This window comes from Trichosurus vulpecula, chromosome 3, assembly GCF_011100635.1.
Source record: "Trichosurus vulpecula isolate mTriVul1 chromosome 3, mTriVul1.pri, whole genome shotgun sequence".
Taxonomy (NCBI): domain Eukaryota; kingdom Metazoa; phylum Chordata; class Mammalia; order Diprotodontia; family Phalangeridae; genus Trichosurus; species Trichosurus vulpecula.
In genome coordinates this window covers 218,521,969-218,538,789 of record NC_050575.1, presented here as the reverse complement: position 1 = coordinate 218,538,789, position 16,821 = coordinate 218,521,969, and the positions used below count along the sequence as shown (strand labels likewise).

Sequence of the window (16,821 nt, the reverse complement as noted above, 5' to 3'; positions counted from 1 at the left end):
TAGAGAGTAAGTTGGAAAACTACTGGAAGGTTGTATGGTAAATAAATTCATTATTCAGAAGTCACTGTCAAATTATTTTTTTTAAAAAAAATCCACAGCTATTTTATATCATAGAGTCTCAAAGTTAGAAGGGGCTTTGAAGGGCACCAAGTCTAACAAATACGCAACCATTCTTTGCCTCGAGAACTCCAATGAAGAAGAACCTGCTATGTACTAAGGTACCCCCCCCCACCCCAGCTTTTGGATATGCCTAATTATTTGGAAGTTTTCCTTACATCAAGCCTAAATTTGCTTGTCTTCAATTCCTATTCATTGCATCTATCTAGTTCTGCTCTCATGGGCTCAAAAGAACAAGCCTAACCCCTCATCTACAGCACCAACCTTCAAATGCTTGAAGATGGTTATCCTGCCCCCTCAGTTCCGCCTCACCCTCCAAATCTCTTCTTGATGATAAAAATCCCTAATTGTTTCAGATGATCCATACATGGAATGATCTCCAGCTCATCAATTTCCTTCCTAAAATTCTGTCAACAACAGAATGTGGTCTAAGCAAAAACAACGAATTATTGCATCCCAAGTCCTGCACAGACTGATCCTCTCGATGTAGCTTAATGCAGCCACATAGCCACATACATATATTGTAGGAAAACATTAAAGAGCAGATGCATGGCATTTTCCTTTGATGTTCGAGAGTTTTACTTTAAACTTGTCTGTCTTATAATTGATATTTTAGAATGTTTGGGTGTTTGTTACAGGCAGAATTGGATAGATACAGCCTTATAAAATGTACATGCCCTCCCTCTGAATAAAATTGGATGTTTATAGCCTGCACCATAAATTGAAATGCACAGATACTAGAGACAAGATTATTTAGTTCACATGTGCCAAATATGTAAAACCTGCATGTTTGCAGCATATCTGCCTTTTGGGAATGTATATGTGCCTGTATAAAAAAAATGGTGCACCAGAAAAACACTGGCAATCTACTTTTACCATAGTTAAACTTTGCCCTGTTAATTTCTACAATTTATTCTTTTGAAGCAGAAAGTAAGCTATATATAAAGGATCAGACCTTTCAGTGAAATGAATATTTTTGGTGCCATATATAATTCGCAGTCTACTAAATGCTGTGAAAGTCAGACATTCTGACTCAAAGGGTAAAAACATTGTAACAAGTTACATGGGAGTAAATCTATCCAACTGACTCAAAGATTTGATTCTGTCTCTGAAAACAGTGTGCTGGCCTGCCCCAGATTTGTCTGCGTTACACTTGTGTAGCTAAAAGTGTTGTATGGCACAATACTGTAGTAAGGTTTTTTGATTGTTTACAAGAAGAAATAAACACTACATGGTTTTACATACAGCAGCTTTAATCAAATTTCGTACATCTGATGAATCTTACTTTGCAAAAGGTATTTGAACAGTTTGATTTCTTGTGTATATCTTCTGTTGAATGTGTTTTCAGTTCCAGAAAGGTTGTTTAAAGCTTTTTTCAGTTTTCAATGTAATTGTACCTTTTTGCATGGAAAAAAAAAAAAACCCATAACCAACACAGTTTAAGTGGTACCAAGAACCACTCTCAGAGGGCTGCTTTTACCATTTTAATTGTACTTGGGTGTAGGACTATAGTTGTTCTTGGGTGTATTGCATGGTCTGCATTATCTACAGCATTGTACCATAACAACTCTAGAAAAGGCAGTATACTTCACTGATGCTTGTCTGGTAATATCACTTGTGTTATAATGGAAGGTTTTTCTGTGATGTATGAAACTTGTAGGTTTCTTTACATATAAACGAGTACAGTTTAGACCAGTGTTGTGGTAATTTCATTCGTAAATAGCTAAGTATATACACAAGGCACTATTTTTGACTTTTTTTTTAATTGCAGTGTTCAGTCCTAGTTTTTACTTCACTCTTTAGGCATCAGGTTTTTGGCTTAAATTTTATGTACTTTAGTTTGGAGTTAGATATGCAAATGTGTAGAGATAGTTCATATTTATGTGTTGCACATAATCATGCTCCGTGGCATTTATGCTATATTACATTATATAAATAATAAACATCAGGTATAGAGAGGAAAAAAAAGTCAGTGAATATGTAGTTCATTAAAACCTTTAGATCTTTTACAGAAGGACTGTTAAGAGTTGTGTTTCCCCCACTTTGTGCTTGGTAGAGCTGAGTTTTTTTTACCCCAAATGCAAAACTTTACTTTAAAAAATCCCTATTAAATTTCATCACTTTGGATTCAGTTTCATGTTCTAGTCTGTCAAGATCATTTTATTTTTTTAATATTTAATTTATTTATTTTCACTTTTCAACATTTATTTCCATAAGTTTTAAATTTTCTCCCACTCTCTCTCCCCAAGACAGTGTGCAATCTAATATCAGCTCTACTTATGCATTCACACTAAACATACTCATCATGATGTAAAGAAGAATTAGAACTAATGGGAGGAAACTAGAGAAAAGAAACAAAACAAAAGAGAAAAGAGTCTGCTTCACTCTGCCTTCTGACTCTATAGTTCTTTCTCTGGATGTGGATGGCACTTTCCATCATGAGTCCCCTGGAAAAGTCTTAAGTCCTTGAATTGCTGAGAAGGGTTAAGTCTAGCAAAATCAGTCATCACACACTGTGGCTGTTACTGTGCACAATGTTCACCTGGTTCTGCTCTCTTCACTCAGCATCAGTTCACATAAGTCTTTCCAGGTTTTCCTGAAGTCTGCTTGCTCATCATTTCTTGTAGCACAATAGCATTCCATTACATTCATATACCATAACTTGTTCAGCCATTCCCCAATTGATGGGCATCCCCTCAATTTCTAGTTCTTAGCCACCACAAAAAGAGCTGCTATAAATATTTTGTACATGTGGGTCCTTTTTCCCATTTGTATGATCTCTTTGGGATACAGCCCTAGAAGTGGTATTGCTGGGTCAAAGTTACAGTATGCACATTTTTATAACCCTTGGGCATAGTTTCAAATTGCTCTCCAGAATGGCTGGATAAGTTCACAGCTCCACCAACAATGAATTAGTGTTCCAATTTTCCCACATCTTCTCTAGCATTTATCATTTCTCTGTTTTGTCATGTTAGCCAATCTGATAGGTGTGATGTGGTACCTCAGAGTTGTTTTGATTTCCATTTCTCTAATCAATAGTGATTTAGAGCATTTTTTCATATGACTATAGACAGCTTTAATTTCTTCCTCCGAGAACTGCCTGTTCATATCCTTTGACCATTTATCCACTGGGGAGTGACTTGTATTCTAGTAATGTCAAGATCATTTTAAATCCTGACTCTGCCATCTAGCGCACTGGCTCTCTCTCTCAAATCTCTTTCGGTTGCAAATGTGATAATGATTATATCTAGGGTTTTATTGAAGTCATTAATAAAATTGTTAAACAAAATTTTAGGAAAATTCCTACGAACTATTTAAGTGTAATAAGTAGGAACTGAAGAGAAACAAATTTAGGCTTGATGTAAGGAAAACTTCCGAATAATTAGGCATATCCAAAAGCTGACAGGACAGTGGGTTCAGCAGAGACCTGTAAAGGACCGTACTAGAGACAGTTCTTTATAATAGGACATTATATCCTATATTAGGATATATAAGACATTATTTCCTATTATAGGTTATAATAGGATATTAAAAGAAATGTAAAAATAACAAAATAGAAAGCAAAAAAGCTCTTTGTGCAAAGACTGAGGGTTGGCAGAATACTTACTATATATAACTGCAATGGAGTGTCACTGCTCCATTCAAAAGGATGAATACGAAATACATAAAGAATTTCACTAACACATAAAAAATAATATAAAGCAGAAACAAAGCAGCATACTTATGTACTATGACAGAAGGAAACAAACAAGTATTTATCAAGTGCTTACTATGTGCCAGGCACTGTGCTAATAAGCACTTTACAACTATAATCTCACTTGATCCTCACAACAATCCTGGGAGGTAGGTGCTATTATTATCCCCTTTTTACAACTGAAGAAACTGAGGCAAAAAAAAGTTAAATGACTTATCTAGGGTCACACAGCTAGTGAGTATGGCTAGATTTCAATTCAAGACCAACTCTAGGCCCTGTGCTCTATCCACTGTACCACCTAGCTGTCTATACAAAAACCAACAACGAAATTACTGGAAGGTATGAGTTGTGTTTTTACATACATTTACACATACACACACACACATATATGTATATGTGTATATATGTGTATACATATACTTGTATATATATTCATGTATATGCATACATATGTATATATACACACATATATAAAATAATAACTATTTTTGTTATATGTCTATTTTTAAAAGGAAAAAATAAAATAAATTGAGTTCCAGTTCAAACTGGCCTCCTAGTTTTTAATTTGGTTAAGTTATTTCTCAGGTGAAAAAAAGTGAGGTCATTTCAGGCTTTAGCAAGTTAATGGAATTCACTACAGACTTGGTTCAATTTGATTTAAAGATCTTCTAGTTATGATGAAATTATTTTAAATGTGTTCAGAAAACCATGTTCATATTTTGTTTAAATGGCTTATGGTAAGAGCAATATGAGAAGTTCTATCAGGAAAAAAAATTTTTAAAAACTTGTAAAAGTTATGGCTATTACTAGGAAATCATTATATTCAAATGTGAACACCTACACAGTTGATATTAACAAAAAGTCTGTTGGAAAGGAAACTGTTTTTCTCTTTAAAGGCAGTTTACTCCTGATCATTGAGAGGAAAAAAGGTGGGGTTGGCCACTGGGGCTTTTGTGCTTTCAATGCAGAGATACCTTATATGGTTCTTGTGTTCTCCTTCTGAGATTGCACAGAGGAGAAGACAAACACTAGGGGGAATTTGCCTCAATGGTTATAAAGAAGCCTGAAATCACTGGAAATATTCTTTCAGTTCTATTATAGTCAGTGGCTATGAAAAGCTGGAAAAGGTACACTGTGCTGTACAGGAGAATACTTAAGAAAAAATCATTGGAAAGGACTTTTGATCCTCAGTTGAAATGTCCAGTTATATATCAGTCCTAAGTACAGAATTACTCTTAAGAGGGAATCCTCTGTGAGTTAGAATGAGCATTCTAATCAAATACCAAGGAAAGATGAAGCTGTGACTCAGTCTAAGATAAACAAGAAAGGCACTAACCTCTACCTAGGCAATTTATTTATTTAAAAACCTGCCCCATATAATATTGGCTAACATTGCTATGTTAATAGAGTTCTACTTTTTTATAAACACAAATTCCTGACTGTTGTCAAACCCTTAGACAAAACACCACTTATAGGTCAGACTATGGTTTCACAGAAATCAAGAAGGGTACTACCACTGCAATGTTCTCCTAGGGAAAAAATAACAGCTGACAATTATATACCATTTTAACACCTGCACGATGCTTTACATATCCTCACGATCCTATGGGGTAGATTTTTCAACTATTCTGAGGATTAAGAAAATGAGGTTTATAGGGATTTATAGGCCTGTCTGAGGTTACACAGCCAAGGGTCTAGCAAAGCCAAGGCTAGAACCAAAGGACCTTGATTCCTCAGGTACGTGCTTCCCATTACAAATGATACTGTTTAGGTTGCCCTTAAAATGGAATGGAGAAACATTTATTAAGTACTTCCTATGGACCAAGCACTATGTTAGGTGCTGGGGATACAAATAAAGACGTGAGACAGTCTCTCCTCTCAAAGACAATACATAAAAGAGGATTAAGTTCATGGCAGATGGAAAGGTCAGGAAGTATTTAGCAGGGGAAGTGGCAAGGTCTGAAGGAACTGAGATTAGGGATGCCTCTAACAGAGGTGAGCATTGGGAGTGGGGCAGGGGGGAAAGAGTCAGCCAAACAGCTGAAAGTGGACTGGGTAGAAGGGAAAGGCCCATGGTTCTGTATCCACCTCTGTGTCCAGAGGTACTAGCGTCTGCCTGGCTGTTGGCTTGCCCATTGGCAGGCTGGAGTGGGAAAGGAAAAAGTCCTTACAATTGCTTTTCATGTATTAAAGAAATATAGAATACTACCTTCTTGTGCTCAGTCACTGGTAAAATAAGACTAGGGTGAGGAGGCAGGGGGGAGGTCAGTGTTTTGATGTCTATCTTGTTTTTCTATATTAGGAATATGCCAAGGTACGGCACAGATGTTTTCAACATAAGATGAAATCATCCCCAGTATATGTGAAATTGTGACCTACTTAACTTCCTCACAGTCTTGGGACTTCCTCAGCCTACTGACTTAAACGTTGATCACAAGTCAGGAGCCACTCCACCACAATCACCCAGAAGCCCTAAAGTGGATCCCTATTCCATCACTTGCTGACCAAGTTAGTGAAGCCCAGATCTGCAGTAGAGACCCCTCCCGGCCAAAAACACACACTAGCCTTGTGCCTCACTGCTTATAAAGCCAGAGGGTATGGTGGTTCTCTTCACTTTGCCATTTCAAATTCCAATAATGCATATAGAAGAAGGAGGGTATGACAGTTACTTTTGTCTGCTCTGCAACACACATACAACACACCCATCTTTTAAATCCATTTCCTCTTTTCCCTTTCCTCTGCTACCATCATAGTACTAAATTATGGGGCTAAATGATATCTCACCTGAATATCACAGGAGCTTTCTAACTTATTTCCCTGAATCCAGTCTCCTGAATCTTTGTTACATATCACAGCCATAGTATGAATATGCTGATCATGTCCCTGCCCTCTTCAAAAATCATCAATGGCTCCCCACTGTCAATTACATAAAGTTCAAACTCCTTAGCTTCGCATTTAAGGTTTTCTGTAATCTTTAAACTGACCGACTCACTGCTCCCATGAGTTGTTCCATGTTTTCCAATTCCTAGTAATCTCTCATCTCTGGGAGGTCCCTAGACAGACACTATTTCCTAGTAATCTCTGATACTATCTATTGAAATTCCATCTATCCTTCAAGGCCCTGCTCAAATGCTGTGTACTCCATGAAGCCTTTCCTGGTTCTCCTACAGAAGTAACCTCTCTCTGTTCCGATATTTCTCAGTATTGTTTCTACCTCTCCTATTACCTGTACATCAGTATACTCTTTCAACTGCTAGATTTTCAACTCACAGAGGACATGGATCTGTATCTTATTCACCTTCATATCCCCAACGGTGTAGCACTGTGCTGTGAACACAGTTAAGTACAAAATGCTTACTGGATACCGTATAAACTCTCTGAAATAAAACACAAACTCTCCAGCTTAGCATTTAAAGCTCTTCACAATCCGGCTCCAATCTGCCTCTCTTGACCTATTTCATTATTCTCCTTCATGCACTTTATGTCACAGCCAAAAAAGGCTTATTTTCCTTTAAGGTTCAGTTCAGGAGCTATCCCTCCAGATCTTTCCTGGTCTCTCCCTTTGTTAAAGCTCTCTCCCTCCTATAAACTGACCATTCTGTTTATGTGTTATATTCTCCTGTGAAACATAAATTTCTTGAAGGTAGACTCTTTTTTTAGTCTTTTGTATTCCAGGTGCCTAGCACAGAGAAAGTAAAGTGCTTAATGAATGGTTTAAATAAAGTGAATCACAACTTTGAAAGACTTGAGAACTCTGATGAAAGCGATGATGAACTATGATTACAGAGAAGCAATGAAGAAAGATGTTACCCACCTGCTGACAGAGAGATCATACTCAGGGTGTAGAAGGAGAAAGGTATTTTTGGACATGATTAGTGTGGGAATTTGTTTTTCTTGAGAGGCACACTTGCTACAAGGGTTTGATTCTGTTTTATTATTTTTTTCCCTCAAAGTTGGGGTAAGATGGGAACAAGAGAAAATAAATTTAATTTAATTTCAAAAAAGAAATGAAATGAACTACTACAAGAAGGTTGAGCACTCCTATGCCAGATTTTGTAAATATATAGCTACAGGTTAAAAAAAAAAAGTTAAATAGTTGTAATCAAGAATATGAAAGTCTATTAGTCCTAAAGAAAATTAGAACTAGGATATGAATGGAGTAAAATGCAAACATTCACTGGAACTAAACAAAATAAAACAAGACCCAATTTTCTTTCAATCAATTTCTCTTCAAACCAAAACCGTCCCTTGGGGACAGTAATGTAAAAATCTTAACTCTAACCTAAATTTTAATTCTATAATATGAGGATGCTTTCCAGCTCCTCAATGTAGATTTCTACTAAGCCTATGATTTTCTTTTCTTGTCTTCCCCCCGCCTACAGCCAGAAAAATATTTGTATTGCCAAATTTAAAAACACCCAAAGAATAGGGGTCAATTTCAAAGGTAATTATCACCTCTAATTCGAACACTCTGCTTAGCCATGACTGATGTCTGTAAAAGAGAATTAAGGCTTAGGTGGGGCAGGACAGAGAAGGGAAGAAACAGAATAACACATGGTCTGGGCAGCTACTAACCAAGTATGCATCAGAATGCTTGAGAAGGAATCTAAAGAGTTATTGATCCCTAAACAGCAATGAAGGAATCCCCAACAGACTTTCAATGAAGAGTAAACCCATATAAACTTAATGAAGATCTTTTCAAACTTTCAGGCAACTTTAGGAGTTATTTTGAAACTCTGCATTTTAGAGACTCATTATTATTATTAATGATAAGTAGGCCTTTATATAGTGCTTTAAGGTTTGCAAAACTTTTTACATGCATTATTTAATTTGTTCTCTCTAACAATCCTGTGAGGTCAATATTATAATTATTATAACCCCCATTTTATGGGTAGGGAATTCACTTACAGGGAAGTGAACTGACTTGGTCATAGAGTCCACACAACTACTAAGTATCTGAGGTGAAATACAAACACAGGTCTTTCTATCTTCAGGTTCACATTCCATCTACTATGCCAAGCTCTCTCCAGATTCCATGAGGAATCACAGTGAAAACAAAACACATGATTTAAAAAAAATCGAGCAGAGGTTGGCCAATCCACAATAGTTGGCCAGTCCACAAGCATTTATTAAGCACTTAATATTTACTAGCACTATGCTAAGCATTATGGATATAAAGAATGGCAAGATACAATCCACAGTGCCTGCTCTTACAGAAGGAGCATATACAACCTTGTAAATATGTAAGGACTCCTTTTGTTACTTAGATTTTAACCATCCAAAGAAAAACGAATGAGAAGTAAGTTATATGGTCATTTCTGATAGAAATCCTCATGGAAAATACCTTTGGAATAGATCTATAGTCTGCTTTATGAAAAAGTTACCTCCTTAGGTTCTCAGCCTACAAGGCAGATTAAGACAACTGACTGTATTGTGGAAAGAGCAGGGTCAGCAAAGAACCTGATATGTAACTGTGGGCAGATCACTGACCCACTCTAGGTCTCTAGTTTTGCTATCTTTTAAATGGGGTGTCTTCTAGTCCTGGAATTCTACAGCTTCTATAACTTCAGGTTAAAGGTGGGAGAAAATTTTTGGTCCTTGTCCTCATTTAACTGGCTGTGCCAATTTTGTGACAATACTATGTGAAATGAACAAGGCTGACATAACCTGGTTTTCACTCCATTTGGCTTTTAAGGCCCTTTGTAACCTCGCCCCTTCCTACCTTTCCAGTTTTCTTATACCTTACTCCCTTCCACACAGCCTGTGACACTGGCCTCTCTGTGGTTCCCTGCACCAGAGAATCTATCTCCTGACTCGAGGTGTTTTCACTGGCTATGCCCCATGCCTGGAATGCTTTCTTTTCTCATCTCTGCCTCCTGCCAAGTTTCAGCTAAAATACCACCTTCTACAAGAAAATTTTACCAGCCCTCCATAATTTTAGTGTCTTCCCTCCGAGACTAGCCCCAATTTGTTCTCTATCTTGTTTGTACATAATTGTTTGCTTGCTGTCTCCTTTATTTACTCTGTGAGCTCCTTGAGAGCAGGGATTTTATCTATTCTTTTTTTTTTTTTTTTTTGCCTTTCTTTGTATCCCCAGCCCTCTTCACAGTGCTGGGCACACCGTAGTCATTTAATAAATACTAGCTGATTGACCGACTTTTCCCCCTATGGCAAACAATATAATGTGCCTAAATAACACACAAACTGCCCACAGACTGAATCAAGAAATTCAATACGAAGTGGGTCCTAAATGACTGATACTCCTCCATGTAGCCTCCCTCTAGATTTGAATGCCTTTAATTGGCAAGTGATTTAAGAACATGAGAAGCAACTCATCAAGTTTTATAAGCAGTATATTTTGTTCACAATTATAAAAGGAACTCTTGGCATGCCTGTCCTTTTTCCTCTCGAAAGAAGCTGTCTCCTCTTATCACAGACCTAACAATTTCAAAACCACAGGGAACAGCAGGTATTTTAGTCCCATCAGGTTTTTTCCAAATACTGCAGTTATCATCTTTACGAAAACAAGTCTAGAAATACTAGACTACACATACCCACACACATACCCATACACACATACAAGTCTGCTTCCTTGAACAGATCTGTAAAATGTCAAAAACCCTAGGAGCCTGATAACTTGGCAACAAACTTTTCTGAAATACTATTTCCACAGTGTTAGAATTGCTGGGACACCAAATTACACAAATTTGAAATACTTACCTACAGGAGAGTATTTTGGGGAAGGGCAGAAGCAACTCCGTTGAAATATTTAACTTTACTGAGCTATTTTAATATTGTTATCAATGACTTTAATAGAGGCATAGATGGCATGCTTATCAGATTTGCATATGACACAAAACTGAGAAGGAAACCTCTCACTGTAGATGTCAGATTCAGGACTCAAACAATACTAGGCTGAATCTCCTATTAATTCAATAAGGGCAAATATAAAGTCTTATACTTGAATCCAGAAAAGTGAGCATACAGGAGAGTCATAGAGATAGATGGTAGAGCATGTTTAAAAAAAAATAAGACCTGTGGATTTCAGGTGGCTAAAAGCCCAATAATGTGATATGGCAGCCAAGGAAGCTAATGTAATGTACATTAAAAAACACATGGTGTCAAGTACTGGGGAAGGTGGTAAGTCCCTGGTATGACCATACCTTGGGAATTACATCTAATTCTGGGCACATTTTAGTATGGACATTGTCAAATAGTAGAGTGTCCAGAGACTGATAACCAAATGTATCTGAGAGTCAGGTAAAAGAACTGGAGGTAGAGGGGAATAGAGAGAGAGTTTCCAATAGAAGAGAAGACTTCGCAGCAGTTAGCTGTCTTAAAATATTCAAATGACCCAAGAGTAAGAGATAGAGAAATTCCATTTAAAGTTACTATAGACATTATAAAATATTTGGGAGTCTATCTGCCAAAACAAACCCACGAACTATATGAACACAATTACAAAAACATTTTTCACACAAATAAAGTCAGATCTAAATAATTGGAAAAACATCAGTTGCTCATGGATAGGCTGAGCTAATATAATAAAAATAACAATTCCACCTAAATTAATATATTTATTCAGTGCTATACCAATCAAACTACCTAAAAACTATATCATAGAGCTACAAAAAAAAATAACAAAATCCATCTGGAAGAACAAAAAGTCCAGAATATCAAGGGAATTAATGAAAAGAAATGCTAGGGAAGGTGGTCTAGCCATACCAGATCTTAAATCGCATTATAAAGCAGCAATCATCAAAACTACTTGGTACTGGCTCAGAAATAGAGTGGTAGATCAATGGAATAGGTTAGGTACACCAGACACAGTAGTCAATGATTATAGTAATCTACTGTTTGATAAATACAAAGACCTCAGCTTCTGGGATAAGAACTCGCTATTTGACAAAAAAAAAGTGCTGGGAAAATTAGAAAATAGTATGGCAGAAACTGGGTATAGAACAATGTCTGACACCATATGCCAAAATAAAGTCCAAATGGGTACACTATTTAGATATAAAGGCTGATACTATAAGCAAATTAGGGGAGCAAGGAATAGTTTATCTGTCAGATTGATGGAGAATGGAGGAATTTATGACAAAACAAGAGACAAAGAATATTATGAAATGCAAAATGGATCATTTTGATTATATTAAATTGAAAAGTTTTGTACAAATAAAGCCAATGCAACCAAGATTAGGAGGGAAGCAGAAAACTGGGAAAGAATAATTATAACTAGTGTCTCTGATAAAGGCCTCATTTCTAAAATACATAGAGAATTGAGCCAAATTTATAAGAATACAAGTCATTCCCCAATTGATAAATGGTCAAAGGATATGAACACGCAGTTCTTGGAGGAAGAAATTAAAGTTATCTATAGTCACATGAAAAAATGCTCTAAATCACTATTGATTAGAGAAATGCAAATCAAAACTACTCTGAAGCACCATTATCACACCTATCAGATTGGCTAACATGATAAAACAGAGAAATGATAAATGATGGAGAGGATGTGGGAAAATTGGAACACTAATTCATTATTGGTGGAGCTGTGAACTGATCCAACCATTCTGAAGAGCAACTTGGAACTATGCCCAAAGGGTTATAAAAATGTGCATACCCTTTGACCCAACGATACCACTTCTAAGGCTGTATCCCAAAGAGATCATACAAATAGAAAAAGGACCCACATGTACAAAAATATTTATAGCAGCTCTTTTTGTGGTGGCTAAGAACAGGAAATTGAGGAGATGCCCATCAATTGGGGAATGGCTGAACAAGCTGTGATATATGAATGTAATGGAATACTATTATGCTATAAGAAATGAAGAGCAAGCAGACTTCAAAAAAACCTGTAAAGACTTACATGAACTGATGTTGAATGAAATGAGCAGAACCAGGAAAACATTTTACACAGTAACAGCCACAGTGTGTGATGACTTACTTAGTCTTTACTTAGCTCTTCTCAGCAATGCAAGGACCTAAAACAATTCCAAAAGATTCATGATGGAAAATGCCATCCACATCAAGAAAAAAAAAGGAGTCTAAATGTAGATCAAAGCAGACTATTTTCGTTTTTTGTTTTGTTTTACGTTTTTCTTTCTCATGGTTATTCCCATTCGTTCTAATTATTCTATATAACATGACTAATGTGAAAGTATGTTTAATAGGAATATCTATGTAGAGCCTATATCAGATTGCATGCTGTCTTGGGGAGGGAGAGGGGAAGGAGAGGGAGAAAATTAAAAACTTATGGAAGTGAATGTTGAAAACTAAAAATAAATAAATCGACTTATAAAAAATAACCAAATGACTGACAAGTATAAGAGATTAGACATTTTGCTTGGCCCCAATGGTAAGTACTAGGCCAATAGTGCTTGGTACATGGTAAGCACTTAATAAATGTTTGTTGACTAATAGAATGATGCAAAGAACTAAAATTAGACTTGACATAAGAAAAACTTTCTAACAATAAGACCTCTTCAAAAATGGAACAGGATGCTTCAAGAAGTAGTGAGTTCATCTTTGCTAAAGGTCTTGAGGCAAAAAGTGGATGACCACTTCTCAAGTATTTTGTAGTAAGGATTCTTGTTTGAGTAGGAGTTGGACATTCTGGTATTAATTTTCTGATTCCTTTAGGATTTCATTTGAATATATATACTAAGCACACTCTGCAAATTTCAGAATTCCTTTAAACTACAAGTTTCAGAGAAGATGTCAGGGGCAGCTAGGTGGCGCAGTGAGTAGAGCACCAGCCCTGGAGTCAGGAGGACCTGAATTAAAATCTCGCCTCAGACACCTGACACACTTACTAGCTGTGTGACTTTGGGCAAGTCACTTAACCCCAATTGCCATGCCAAAAAAACCAAAACAAAACAAAATGGAGAAGGTGTCGACCTGTGTGGATAGAAGGAGTTAACTCACCAGGGAGTTCTTTATGCCAATGTAATGAGAGGTCCAGTCCCTATCTCTACCTTTTCAAGCTTGAAATATCCCCATCACATATCTATATATCCATATATCACTATATGTATCTATATACATATATGTATATATGTGTATATATATGTATGTGTATGTATACACACACACACATAATGAAAGACGCTCTCACAATCAACTCAATCATCATGGATTTATTAAGTAAAGACTATGTACCAGGCACCGTACTAAGGTCCAAGGAATCCAAAAGCAACAACGTCCCTAACCTCAATCAGATAATTAAAGGGACTAATACTTAATTGAGACGACAGAAGCTCTTCTTAAAAGCACTGTAATCTACATATTATTTGTGAACTTTTAACTAAAGGTATTTTTTTAAGTGTATCACCTATTTCTAAAGAAACAATTCCTAGGAAACGTATATGTGAAACAGCAGCCCTCAATTGCAATAACCAAACATGATATGCTAAGTCCTCTTCTCCTCCCCCGCTTATGACCATGAAGGTTAGGCTAGTCCTCTGCATAAAAGACAAAGGACCCATCCCCAAGACTTGATTGGCCTAGGGGACCAAGGCAAGCCACCTAGCTGTTGACTCATCGGCCTGACAGTCTCAGTCCATATTGACTTGGCTCCTGCTCACATAAAGGCAGAAAACATTATCCCTTGAGGGGTTTGGGCCCTTCTGACTTGGTAGATGAGTCATAGTAACCGGCCCTGTGTGACCACTTAAGTTTTCATATGGAGGTAAGGGGGCCATGTCTAATTAAAATGAGTGCTACATCCTTTTCCAGTATCCTTTCTATGAAATGACTAAGTAAACCTCCTTTGGCTCACTGCTGAATGACCTAGGAATGTTTCATTTCACTCCAGTACCAGACATAAATTACTAAGAGACCTTCCTCAGTCAGGCTCAGCCCATTACATCTAATAACTTTTTCCAATTTTCTGATGACATCATCATTATCAACATGCATAAATATTTTCTGAGTACAAGCTAAAGTATAGGACATTATGCTAGGTATTAGGATAAAAGGCTAGATGTAAAGTCCCTGCCTTGAAGAAATTTATAATCTAGACATATGTGTTCTTTTAAAAGAGGCTGGATGCATGTATTTACACTTAGACATTCACATGAATGCATATATGTATATGTATGGAAAACAACAATACAAAATACCATGTGCTTAGTGAATGGTAAATAAAGATAAATCATACAGGAGTTCAAAAGGCAATTTAACACATAAAAGTGGTGTGTTCTGGACTCACTCTACTATCCCCACCCCAAAGCAATGTGCCTGACCTGATTATTATAGTCCAGTAAGTATTGCTGCTCTTATGTAAAAGGAAAACTAAACACTCCATTCTAATTAGCTGATAAATTTATTGGAAAGTTCACAATTCAAATGAATTCAACTTGACACATTCGTTAAGTGACTACTACACTCAGAGCTTACTGTTGTTCAGTGTGTGCAGTCCTGTCCAACTCTTCACGGACTCATTTGGGGGTTTCTGCAAAGATACTGGAGTGGTTTGCCATCTTCTTCTCCAGAACATTTTACAGATGAGGAACTGAGGCAAGCAGGGTTAAGTGACTTGCCCAGGGTCACAAAGCTAGTTTGAGGCCAGAACTTAATGCAGAATGATCACTCTTCCAGACTTGGGGCCACCTAGCTGCCCAAGTAGAAGGCACTGGGCTTTACATATAAGTTTTAGACATAACCTCCTACAGCCAGGGAGCTTTTGACCCTTCTTAAACTTTTTTTGGGCCACTGACCCCTCTGGTCAATCTGGGGCAGCCTGTGGATCTCTTTCCAGAATGTTGAGGGCTTTTTGAATGAATGAAGCAAAACAGATTACAAAGGAAACCAATTATATTGAATCATTCAAATATCTTAAAGATAAATTCAAGGACCCCGAGTTAAGAACTCCTGTTCTAGTGCAGGATCATTTATAATGGTAACTTCAACCTACAGTTGTCCTTTCCCTTACACATCACAGGGATTAAGGGCACAGTGCCCTTACATTCTGGAAAATCTGCATAAAATACTTTGGCCTTCCCTCCATACCAGAGAAGAAGTCTGAATTATTATGGTATTAAAAGATAAAATATGTCGATATTATACAATACTATATATTTTATGCATTTCTGAGTTTCTAAGCTTTCTCTCTGTCTATTGGCTTCTGTGTGTCATCTGTGGCTTCTGCGCCAAATTCCTATTTAATTTATTATGCCAACCTGTGATATATCGAAACCACAGTGGGGAAAGTCACGATTGTGGAAGGGATAACTCTAAACCCTAAGTTCTGTCAACAGTGCTCTGGAGTTCATAAGCAAAACAAAAAAATCATGGAGTTAAGAGAACCAGAGTTTTGACTTCCAGACAGAACAGTTGATTTATCATACAGAACTTTGTTAACAGCTGAACAAAGTGCACAACCTAGCCCTGCTCATTTATCTTGCAAATCCGTGCTATTAGCTAGCACTTTTTACAAGTGTAAGAATAAGACAAGGAAAAGGTTTTTCCCCTTCCCCCCAACCTAGTCCTCCTTACTGACTTCCAAGGTTGAGATCCAAAGCGTCTCCTACCATTTATCTACTACAACTACCTTATACATGCAGTTCACTAAATCCAGGCTGCTACTTGCAGCTAACTAAGCATATGCACCTCTGCCTCGCTTAAATCCAATTCACATACAAGTCAAGACATCACCCATGATGTGTCATGGTTCTCTTTGAAAACAAAGTATGAACAACAACATTGATTGCTATAAATCTCTGCAAAACCAGGAAAATGGAGGAAGTGTGGTAAAAAGGACTAGGTAGTGGGATACTGGATTCTAGTCTCATGTCTGCCATTAACTGGTTAAATTTGGTTGAGTTAACTTACTTCTCTGAGACTCATTTTTCTCATCTAGAGTCTGGGAGGTGGATTAGATGACTCCTAAGTTTTCTTACTGCCCTAACACTCAGTGGTTTTATGATTCACCACGGAGCAATTTTCATTATGACACATTATGACAATCAAAACATCTTCGAGGAAAAATGATCTCTTAATGGCCCTGCTAT

The 16,821-nt window shown here is 37.0% G+C and overlaps 1 protein-coding gene across 2 annotated transcripts in view; it reads right to left on the bottom strand.

The window, feature by feature from the left end:
- Positions 1 to 16,821, bottom strand: part of TTC27 (tetratricopeptide repeat domain 27) — a 240,078-nt gene that overhangs the window by 36,987 nt on the left and 186,270 nt on the right. The gene's annotated exons all lie outside the window — the stretch shown is intronic.